This window comes from Mus caroli, unplaced genomic scaffold, assembly GCF_978045245.1.
Source record: "Mus caroli unplaced genomic scaffold, Mus_caroli_1 scaffold_3, whole genome shotgun sequence".
Taxonomy (NCBI): domain Eukaryota; kingdom Metazoa; phylum Chordata; class Mammalia; order Rodentia; family Muridae; genus Mus; species Mus caroli.
In genome coordinates this window covers 96,795,977-96,807,985 of record NW_028227258.1, presented here as the reverse complement: position 1 = coordinate 96,807,985, position 12,009 = coordinate 96,795,977, and the positions used below count along the sequence as shown (strand labels likewise).

Sequence of the window (12,009 nt, the reverse complement as noted above, 5' to 3'; positions counted from 1 at the left end):
CAGCTTATGGAGAAAAGTGTTAAGGTTTTTACAACTTAATGTTGAGTATAAAGCTTAATTGTAATTTTTATTTTTTATAATTCTTGTTGTGATAAGCCATATTACCTTAAATGTACCACTTCAAGCCTTTCTAATTATTTAGTTTAGGAATGTAAAATTATCTTTGCATTTTCTGCAGTAGATGTGTGGCACTTTTTCACATTACAAAACTGAACAGTGATAACCCCTGAGCTCCTCCCCTGCAGCTCTGCAGCTACCTGTCCACTTCGCCTCTGTGAGTTTGATTCTTCTAACATTGTACCCGAAAGTGAGGTGGTACGGTGTTTTATTTTTGTGTGTCGGGGGTGGGGGTAGGGGAAATTACTCAGTGTAATGTCATCTGTGTTGTTAAAGTGTTAGAATTCTCTCAAGTCCTGACTAACCAGTGCTCCAGTGTTTGTAGGCAGTCTTGGGTTACACCTCTTACCCGCTGCACATGGGGCTGTGGAGAAGAGGATGTGTAAGTATCTCCTCAAGCCCTTCTGGATTCTCTGATGAGCACCCAGGGAGGCCGGCTAGGTCACTTAGGCAGTACTGTCTCGCTAGTGACCGTCTCATGTGCCATTCCCAACATAATGGTGCGGGTTGCTGTCTCTGCACCATTAGCATCATTTAATGTTTTGGGTGGTCATTTGTTATCTTCCATAGGGAATTGTCTTTTGGGTCCTTTGCCCATTTTTAATATGTATATTTTATATTTTCACTGTTGAATTATAGAAGTTTCTCATAAATTGCACAGCTTATTATGCATGTGACTTTTCCATGACATAAGTTGCCTTCGCAAACCTATTTATTGTTTTCTTTGAGACACAGATTTTTTTTCTAGTTAACTGGGTTCCCTTCCTGTGTTTTGCTTTTGTTGACTTTATGTCATAATCAAGAAATCATCGCCAAATCCATAGAAAATCTAAAGTTTTTTCTTTCCTTTCTTTTAAAACATGAATTTTAGACAGTTTGGGAATAAATCAAACAAATACATGATTCTACCTGGAAATATCAAAAATTGTTTTATCAAGATAATGATAAAAATCAGTATTTTAGAAAGTATTTTGAACTGTGAATCAATGTGTTATGATGGAATGAATATGGAACTCTAGAGAGAGAGATGAGTGTTAGAAGAAAATAAATGAGCTGTTTATACATTCAGTATTTGGTAGCACAGGGAAGTCAGAAAAAAATGTAAAATTTAATAAAAAATTGTCATTTTTCTGTGTGTTTGATGTGTGTATATGTATGTATATGTACATGTATGTGTGTTTGTGTTTGTGTAGGAGATCAGTTGTGTGCCACAGAGTATATGTGGAGGTCAGAGGACAACTTACTAAATTTGGTTCCATTCTCCTCCTATGTGGGTCCTGGGGCTCAAACTCAAGTAATCTGGCTTGATAACAGGTGCATTTACCCTCTTGCTAGTCCAAAAAACTGTAATTTACAACACTAACACATTATTTTTATTTTGTCTTTAAGTTTCCTATTTAAAGTTGACTTACTGAAGGTTCTCTTGATAGCATTTTATTTTGTTGGAGTTGAGGCTGACCTGGAACTCATGACCTTCTTGCTTGAGCCCCCTGCATGCTGGGACTCCAGATGTGTGTGAACGTTCCAGCCTCTCTTAATTATTTTGTTTGTTTTTAAGTGCTGGCATTAAAAATGGCTACCACCATTACCAGCCTTCCTTTAATACTTTTAGAGAGCTGTTTGTATAATGCAGATGTTAATTTTTTTATATATTCAGTTTTTCCTTTTTTATTTCTTTTTTACTTTTCAGATCTATTTTTTTATTAAGGCATTTTTTATTAGATATTTTTTCTGTCCTTATTTTTCTTTTTTTTAAAATTTTTTATTAGGTATTTTCCTCATTTACATTTCCAGTGCTATCCCAAAAGTCCCCCATACCCTCCCCTCCACTCCCCTACCCACCCACTCCCACTTATTGGCCCTGGCGTACCCCTGTACTGAGGCATATAAAGTTTGCACGACCAATGGGCCTCTCTTTCCACTGATGGCCTACTAGGCCATCTACTGATACATATGCAGCTAGAGTCAAGAGCTCCGGGGTACTGGTTAGTTCATATTATTGTTCCACCTATAGGGTTGCAGATCCCTTTAGCTCCTTGGGTACTTTCTCTAGCTCCTCCATTGGGAGCCCTGTGATCCATCCAATGGCTGACTGTGAGCATCCAGTTCTGTGTTTGCTAGGCCCCGGCATAGTCTCACAAGAGACAGCTCTATCTGGGTCCTTTCAGCAAAATCTTGCTAGTGTATGCAATGGTGTCTGTGTTTGGCGGCTGATTATGGGATGGATCCTCGGATATGGTAGTCTCTAGATGGTCCATCCTTTGTCTCAGCTCCAAACTTTGTCTTTGTAACTCCTTCCATGGGTGTTTTGTTCCCAATTCTAAAAAGGGGCAAAGTGTCCACACTTTGGTCTTCGTTCTTCATGAGTTTCATGTGCTTTGTATCTTGTATCTTGGGTATTCTAAGTTTCTGGGCTAATATCCCCTTATCAGTGAGTACATATCATGTGAGTTCTTTTGTGAATGGGTTACCTCACTCAGGATGATGCCTTCCAGGTCAATCCATTTGCCTAGGAATTTCATAAATTCATTCTTTTTAATAGCTGAGTAGTACTCCATTGTGTAAATGTGCCACATTTTCTGTATCCATTCCTCTGTTGAGGGGCATCTGGTTTCTTTCCAGCTTCTGGCTATTATAAATAAGGCTGCTATGAACATAGTGGAGCATGTGTCCTTCCTACCAGTTGGAACATCTTCTGGATATATGCCCAGGAGAGGTATTGTAGGATCCTCTGGTAGTATTATGTCCAATTTTCTGAGGAAACGCCAGACTGATTTCCAGAGTGGTTGTACAAGCTTGCAATCCCACCAACAATGGAGGAGTGTTCCTCTTTCTCCACATCCTCGCCAGCATCTGCTGTCACCTGAATTTTTGATCTTAGCCATTCTGACTGGTGTGAGATGGAATCTCAGGGCTGTTTTGATTTGCATTTCCCTGATGATTAAGGATGCTGAACATTTTTTTCAGGTGCTTCTCAGCCATTCGGTATTCCTCAGGTGAGAATTCTTTGTTCATTTCTGAGCCCCATTTTTAATGGGGTTATCTGATTTTCTGGAGTCCACCTTCTTGAGTTCTTTATATATATTAGATATTAGTCCACTATCTGATTTAGGATAGGTAAAGATCATTTCCCAGTCTGTTGGTGGCCTTTTTGTCTTATTGACGGTGTCCTTTGCCTTACAGAAGCTTTGCAGTTTTATGAGGTTCCATTTGTCAATTCTTAATCTTACAGCACAAGCCATTGCTGTTCTGTTCAGGAATTTTTCCCCTGTGCCCATATCTTCGAGGCTTTTCCCCACTTTCTCCTCTATAAGTTTCACTGTCTCTGGTTTTATGTGGAGTTCCTTGATCCACTTAGATTTGACCTTAGTACAAGGAGATAGGAATGGATCGATTCCCATTCTTCTACATGATAACCGCCAGTTGTGCCAGCACCATTTGTTGAAAATGCTGTCTTTCTTCCACTGGATGGTTTTAGCTCCCTTGTCAAAGATCAAGTGACCATAGGTGTGTGGGTTCATTTCTGGGTCTTCAATTCTATTCCACTGGTCTACTTGTCTGTCGCTTTACCAGTACCATGCAGTTTTTATCACAATTACTCTGTAGTAAAGCTTTAGGTCAGGCATGGTGATTCCACCAGAGGTTCTTTTATCCTTGAGAAGAGTTTTTGCTATCCTAGGTTTTTTGTTATTCCAGATGAATTTGCAGATTGCTCTTTCTAATTTGTTGAAGAATTGAATTGGAATTTTGATGGGAATTACATTGAATCTGTAGATTGCTTTTGGCAAGATAGCCATTTTTACTATATTAATCCTGCCAATCCATGAGCATGGGAGATCTGTCCATCTTCTGAGATCTTCTTTAATTTCTTTCTTCAGAGACTTGACATTCTTTTCATACAGATCTTTCACTTCCTTAGTTACAGTCACGCCAAGGTATTTTATATTGTTTGTGACTATTGAGCAGAGTGTTGTATCTCTAATATCTTTCTCAGCCTGTTTATTCTTTGTGTAGATAAAGGCCATTGACTTGTTTGAGTTGATTTTATATCCAGCCACTTCACCGAAGCTGTTTATCAGGTTTAGGAGTGCTCTGGTGGAATTTATAGGGTCACTTATATATACTATCATATCATCTGCAAAAAGTGATATTTTGCCTTCTTCCTTTCCAATTTGTATCCCCTTATTCTCTTTTTGTTGTCGAATTGCTCTGGCTAGGACTTCAAGTACAATGTTGAATAGGTAGGGAGAAAATGGGCAGCCTTGTCTAGTCCCTGATTATAGTGAGATTGCTTCCAGCTTCTCACCATTTACTTTGATGTTTGCTACTGGTTTGCTGTAGATTGCTTTTATTATGTTTAGGTATGGGCCTTGAATTCCTGATATTTCCAAGACTTTTATTATGAATGGGTGTTGGATTTTGTCAAATGCTTTCTCTGAGTCTAATGAGATGATCATGCTTTTTTTGTCTTTGAGTTTGTTTATATAAGGGATTACGTTGATGGATTTCCGTATATTAAACCATCCCTGCATCCCTGAAATAAAACCTACATGGTCAGGATGGATGATTGTTTTAACGTGTTCTTGGATTTGGTTAGGGAGAATTTTATTGAGTATTTTTGCATCGATATTCATAAGGGAAATTGGTCTGAAGTTCTCTATCTTTGTTGGATCTTTCTGTGGTTTAGGTATTAGAGTAATTGTGGCTTCATAGAATGAATTGAGTATAGTACCTACTGCTTCTATTTTGTGGAATAGTTTGTGCAAAACTGGAATTAGATCTTCTTTGAAGGTCTGATAGAACTCTGCACTAAACCCATCTGGTCCTGGGCTTTTTTTAGTTGGGAGACTATTAATGACTGCTTCTATTTCTTTAGGGGATATGGGACTGTTTAGATCATTAACTTGATCCTGATTTAACTTTGGTACCTGGTATCTGTCTAGAAATTTGTCCATTTCATCCAGGTTTTCCAGTTTTGTTGAGTATAGCCTTTGGTAGAAGGATCTGATGGTGTTTTGGATTTCTTCAGGATCTGTTGTTATGTCTCCCTTTTCATTTCTGATTTTGTTAATTAGGATGCTGTCCCTGTGCCCTCTAGTGAGTCTGGCTAAGGGTTTATCTATCTTTTTGATTTTCTCAAAGAGCCAGCTCCTTGTTTGGTTGATTCTTTGAATAGTCCTTCTTGTTTCCACTTGGTTGATTTCACCCCTGAGTTTGATTATTTCATGCCATCTACTCCTCTTGGGTGAATTTGCTTCCTTTTTTTCTAGAGCTTTTAGATGTGTTGTCAAGCTGCTAGTGTGTGCTTTCTCCAGTTTCTTTTTGGAGGCACTCAGAGCTATGAGTTTCCCTCTTAGAAATGCTTTCATTGTGTCCCATAGGTTTGGGTATGTTGTGGCTTCATTTTCATTGAACTCTAAAAAGTCCTTAATTTCTTTCTTTATTCCTTCCTTGACCAAGATATCATTGAGAAGACTGTTGTTCAGTTTCCACGTGAATGTTGGCTTTGTATTATTTATGTTGTTATTGAAGATCAGCCTTAGTCCATGGTGATCTGATAGGATGCATGGGACAATTTCAATATTTTTGTATCTGTTGAGGCCTGTTTTGTGACCAATTATATGGTCAATTTTGGAGAAGGTACCATGAGGTGCTGAGAAGAAGGTATATCCTTTTGTTTTAGGATAAAATGTTCTGTAGATATCTGTTAAATCCATTTGTTTCATAACTTCTGTTAGTTTCACTGTGTCCCTGTTTAGTTTCTGTTTCCACGACCTGTGATTGATGAAAGTGGTGTGTTGAAGTCTCCCACTATTATTGTTTGAGGTGCAATGTGTGCTTTGAGCTTTACTAAAGTTTCTTTAATGAATGTGGCTGCTCTTGTATTTGGAGCATAGATAGTCAGAATTGAGAGTACCTCTTGGAGGATTTTACCTTTAATAAGTTTGAAGTGTCCCTCCTTGTCTTTTTTGGTAACTTTGGGTTGGAAGTTGATTTTAATCGATATTAGAATGGCTAGTCCAGCTTGTTTCTTCAGACCATTTGCTTGGAAAATTGTTTTCCAGCCTTTCACTCTGAGGTAGTGTCTGTCTTTTTCCCTGAGATGGGTTTCCTGTAAGCAGCAGAATGTTGGGTCCTGTTAATTAGGATGTTAATTAGGATGCTGTCCCTGTGCCCTCTAGTGAGTCTGGCTAAGGGTTTATCTATCTTTTTGATTTTCTCAAAGAGCCAGCTCCTTGTTTGGTTGATTCTTTGAATAGTCCTTCTTGTTTCCACTTGGTTGATTTCACCCCTGAGTTTGATTATTTCATGCCATCTACTCCTCTTGGGTGAATTTGCTTCCTTTTTTTCTAGAGCTTTTAGATGTGTTGTCAAGCTGCTAGTGTGTGCTTTCTCCAGTTTCTTTTTGGAGGCACTCAGAGCTATGAGTTTCCCTCTTAGAAATGCTTTCATTGTGTCCCATAGGACATACATTGTAACAGGACTGTTAACAGACTGTTGTAGCCAGTCTGTTAGTCTATGTCTTTTTATTGGGGAATTGAGTCCATTGATATTAAGAGATATTAAGGAAAAGTAATTGTTGCTTCCTATTATTTTTGTTGTTAGAGTTGACATTCTGTTCTTGTGGCTGTCTTCTTTTTGGTTTGTTGAAGGATTACTTTCTTGCTTTTTTTTTGTTTTTTTTTTTTTGTTTTTTTGTTTTTGTTTTTGTTTTTTTTTTCTGTTATTATCCTTTGAAGGGCTGGATTCAATGAAAGATAATGTGTGAATTTGGTTTTGTTGCGGAATACTTTGGTTTCTCCAATTATGGTAATTGAGAGTTTGGCTGGGTATAGTAGCCTGGGCTGGCATTTATGTTCTCTTAGTGTCTGTATAACATCTGTCCAGGATCTTCTGGCTTTCATAGTCTCTGGTGAAAAGTCTGGTGTAATTCTGATAGGCCTGCCTTTATATGTTACTTGACCTTTTTCCCTTACTGCTTTTAATATTCTATCTTTATTTAGTGCATTTGTTGTTCTGATTATTATGTGTCGGGAGGAATTTCTTTTCTGGTCCAGTCTATATGGAGTTCTGTAGGCTTCTTGTATGTTTATGGGCATCTCTTTCTTTAAGTTTGGGAAGTTTTCTTCTATTATTTTGTTGAAGATATTTGCTGACCCTTTAAGTTGAAAAATCTTCATTTTCATCTTCATTATCCATAGGTTTGGTCTTCTCATTGTGTGCTGGATTTCCTGGATGTTTTGAGTTAGGATCTTTTTGCATTTTGCATTTTCTTTGATTGTTGTGCTGATGTTCTCTATGGAATCTTCTGCACCTTAGATTCTCTCTTCCATCTCTTGTATTCTGTTGCTGATGCTTGCATCTATGGTTCCAGATTTCTTTCCTAGGGTTTCTATCTCTAGTGTTGCCTCATTTTGGATTTTCTTTATTGTGTCTACTTCCCTTTTTAGGTCTAGTATGGTTTTGTTCATTTCCATCACCTGTTTGGATATGTTTTCCTGTTTTTCTTTAAGGACTTCTACCAGTTTGGTTGTGTTTTCCTGTTTTTCTTTAATGACTTGTAATTCTTTAGCAGTGTTCTCCTGTAGTTCTTTAAAGTCCTTCTTGATGTCCTCTACCATCATCATGAGATATGCTTTTAAATCCGGGTCTAGCTTTTAGGGTGTGTTGGGGTGCCCAGGACTGGGTGAGGTGGGAGTGCTGCGTTCTGAAGATGGTGAGTGGTCTTGGCTTCTGTTAGTAAGATTCTTATGTTTGCCTCTTGCCATCTGGTAATCTCTGGAGTCAGTTGTTATAGTTGTCTCTGGTTAGAGCTTGTTCCTCTTGTGATTCTGTTAGTCTTTATCACCAGACCTGGGAGACAGGCTCTCTCCTGAGTTTCAGTGGTCAGAGCACTCTCTGTAGGCAAGCTCTCCCCTTGCAGCGAAGGTGCCCAGATATCTGGCATTTGAACCTCTCTCCTGGCAGAAGTTGTGTTCCACTCACCAGAGGTCCTAAGATCCTGTGGAGAGTGCTCTGGGGACCTTGGGGGTGTCCACTGACTCCGCGCCCAAGGTGACCCAGTGCTGGAGCTGACTGGAAGGGACCTTTATTAGATATTTTCTTCATTTACATTTCAAATGCTATCCCCAAAGCCCCCTATGCCCTACCCCCACCTGGCTTCCCAATCCATCCACTCCCGCTTCCTGGCCCTGGCATTCCCCTGTACTGGGGCTTAAAAGTCTTTTTTATTGACTTTTTATGGTATCACCATACTAGACATTTGTAGTTTGGTATAACCAGTTATCTTTTATTCTTTCTGATTAGTCTTAGTGAAAACATTACATATCATGCACAGTTTGGGATCATTTTATTTAATGTTTTTATGTAATATGAGATTTAATGATCTACTGTCACTCTTATTCCTACTGTATTAGTATTATATAGTAATTAAATCAACATTTTTAACCATCTAACATGTTAAAATTTTTTGTGTATTAGTATCTATTTCTGCGTTTTGTCTTCTCCTGTAGTAAGAGTTTTATACTTTATATCATTTTTATGCCATTAATGCTGATTTTAGTAGAATGCCTTAGTAAGCCATTCTTATAAGCAGTAATTCTTTTTCTACTATTCTTTCTTTTAAATATATTTGGTATGTAGTTATTTTTCCATTTAAACCTTTTATGTGTGGGGGTAATATGCACATGTATGGAGATAACAGGTCAAATTTCAGTGTATTCCTCAGCTGATTACCATCTTAGTTTTTAATTTTTCATTTTTTATAGTTACTTATCTTAATTTATGTGTATGAATGTCTTGCCTGCATGTGTTTATGTGCACCAAGAGCATGCTTGGCACACTCCATGATCAGAAGAAGGCATTAGATACTCTGAAAATCGGGTTTCAGATAGTTGTGAACCACCATGTAGGTTCTGGGCATCAAATTCTGGTCATCAGGAAGAACAGCCAATGCTCTTAGCCACTAAACCATCCCTTCAGTCTCCACCCCTTGTTCTTTTGATACTGGGTCTTTCATGAACCCTGGAGGTTGCCGCTTGTCTTGACTGCCTGGTCAGTAGCCCTCTGGGGTTCTCTGCATATGCTCTCCAGCCCTGGGTTACATCCAGGTGAGCCACACTGCCACACCCAGCCTTTTTTAATGTTAGTTCTGGGCATCTGAACTTGGGCCTTTATACTTGCAAGGCACACATTTTACTGAGTGATCCGTCTCTTCATCCGTTCTCTCTTTAAACTTTAAGATAATTTTATTAGCAATTTCCAAAGCATCTGACAAATCTCTAGTAAATTTTTTTCTCCAAGCTTTATACCATCTTCTCTACATCATAAGCTGTTATTATTTTACATACACTTAGGGCAATTTTCATTACTTTATAATCCCAGTAGGGATTCTAATTAGAATTGTAGTATATGTTTAAAATTTTAGAGAATTGGTATTCTCATACTAATTCTAGTCATTTCTATCAATAACTCTTGGGTTTTCTACATATTATAAGATTATGCTACCAGTAGCACAATCTCAATGTCTTAACAATTCTAACATTGCTCAAAAGTCTACCATTAGAGTCCCTTGTCAGGTGGCCTGGAGCCTGGAACTGTGAACAAGACAATCCCTTTCTTCTTTGAATTGCTTTTGTCATTGAATTTTATCACAGTCACAGAAAACAAAACTAAAACAACCTTGATGGCTGAACTTGGAAATACACTTTCTCAGGCAGTATTTTGAAGCCGGAGGCCCAGTTCAGTCCCTTTCCTTTCAAGTGAATTTCCCTGAGTCATGCGAGGGTAGGGTCTTTCTGTTGAAGCACTGCCCTACTCTTCTAGTACAGAGTTTCTCTTAAACAATGACATCTGCCTTGTCTCCAGCTTAAAACTTGTTAACTCTTACTTTCTCACCAAACTGCAAATTTTTTCATATTTTTCTTTACCTTATCTTGTAGATCTAAGAGCAGTAAACAGTTAGTTACAATGGTACAGCCTGGATGTGTCCTATGACACTGTCCCTTGGGAGCAATGAATAAACACTACTCACCCTCAACAGGGAATATTCTGATGGAAGACCTAAGTCAAAATCCGGCTTGTAAACCAGTTACATTGTTGGGCCTACATACAGGAGTGTGGGTGAGAGGTTACTTCCAGGAGCATGGGTAACTCAAGGGCAGCTGCCTCAACAAATGTCCTTTCTGGTGTAGTTTCTGACTCACAAAAGCTGGAGCCCAGGAGTTCACTACCTGACTTGCAGGTAGCATCACAGGCCAAAGACTCTCCTCTCCCCAGCTTCCCAACATCAACCTGGGGCATCTACATGAGTGTGCGTGAACACACACACACATATGCATGCATACCTACACATGTACACCCACATACATGCAACATGTTTGCATACTGTATACAAATTAAAGAAGGAAAAATGGGGAAAATATATCCTATAACTTACTTCAAAAAGCTAAAAGTATCATAATTTAAAAAGAAAAGCATCATCTTGTACAGGACAAGCCAAAAGATATTGTAAGCAAATTCCCAAACTTTCAAACCGCAGATCCTAACTTTACAAAAACATTTTCCCATACTCGGGTCTGAATGTCAGGACTTGTGCTTAGTAAGTAAGTACTGAGCTAAGTCTCCAACGCTTACATAGTATTTTTAAAAGAAATAAAAATTGAGTGCATTTCTCAGTTCATTCTGCAAGGCTCACACTGTTCTCAGAACCCCACAAAGGGATTAGAAGAAAGAAATGCAATAAGCTTCTTTAGATTATGAATATTGATGTAACAATTTTCATTAAATGTGAGTAAATTAAAACAGCATTGGTTTTTGCTGAGCACACAATCAATTCTTGTAAGTTTCTTTGAGATACAAAATGCAGTGTTTTCAGATTTCCCCAAGCACATGGTGTTGAAGGCAGGCTTTGTCCCTCTCAGGTCTCTTGCAGCTGCTTGCACTCACGGTGCCACGTATCCTGATGGTTTCTGACATCTACGGAGCACTAGCTGCTTGTCCATCATGCACTAAGCATTAGCTGTTCTTCATTTCATTCTCAGATAGCCCCAGGGGTTAATTATCATCATTATGCTCTTGTTACTGGTGAAGAAACTCAGCATTAGTCAAGTTAAGTAATTTGTATTAAGTTACAAAGCTAGTAAGTAACAAAGATAGGGTATGCCTTAACTGTGACAGAGGCCAGATTAAAGGAATGACATGTAGCATTTCATTTGATAGTCTGTCTATAACTGAAGCCATGTGGACAGTTATTGTTAACAAATTCCACCAAACTGAATACTCGTCCTAATGGAAGTTTCTGGTTTAAAGTCTGAACATCATTTTTTAGAGTACTTTGGAGGAAAGAGAAATTTGAGCCATTTATAAGAAAAGTTGCTGCCATTTCTTAAAGGGTTTCCATATAGAAAAGGGAATAGATCTTGTTTCTTCACAACCACCTCAACTATGACCAGATGCTTAAGATTTTGGCAAGCAGATGTCAGAATGATATTGTCACAGCTTTTTAACAGTACATGGCTGCCTTAAAAGAAGTGTGCTGAGTCTGGACAGGTAACTTCAGGTATGTCATGAAGGGCTTGGGAGGAAGTCAGGAAACATTTTAAGCTGGTTTTTTTTTGCTAGTGATTTATTTATTTTTTAAATTTATTTTCTTAAATTAGGTATTTTCTTCATCTACATTTCAAATGCTATCCCAAAAGTCCCCCAGACCCTGCCCCCCTGCTCCCCTACCCACCCACTCCCACTTCTTAGCCCTGGCGTTCCCCTGTACTGAGGCATATAAAGTTTGCAAGACCAAGGGGCCTCTCTTCCCAATGATGGCCGACTAGGCCATCTTCTGCTACATATGCAGCTAGAGACACGAGCTGGGGAGGGGGCAGTACTGGTTAGTTC

At 38.6% G+C, this 12,009-nt stretch overlaps 1 protein-coding gene across 2 annotated transcripts in view; it reads left to right on the top strand.

Annotated features, from left to right (window-relative positions):
* Lekr1 (leucine, glutamate and lysine rich 1) overlaps positions 1-12,009 on the top strand; it is a 186,797-nt gene that overhangs the window by 82,197 nt on the left and 92,591 nt on the right. The gene's annotated exons all lie outside the window — the stretch shown is intronic.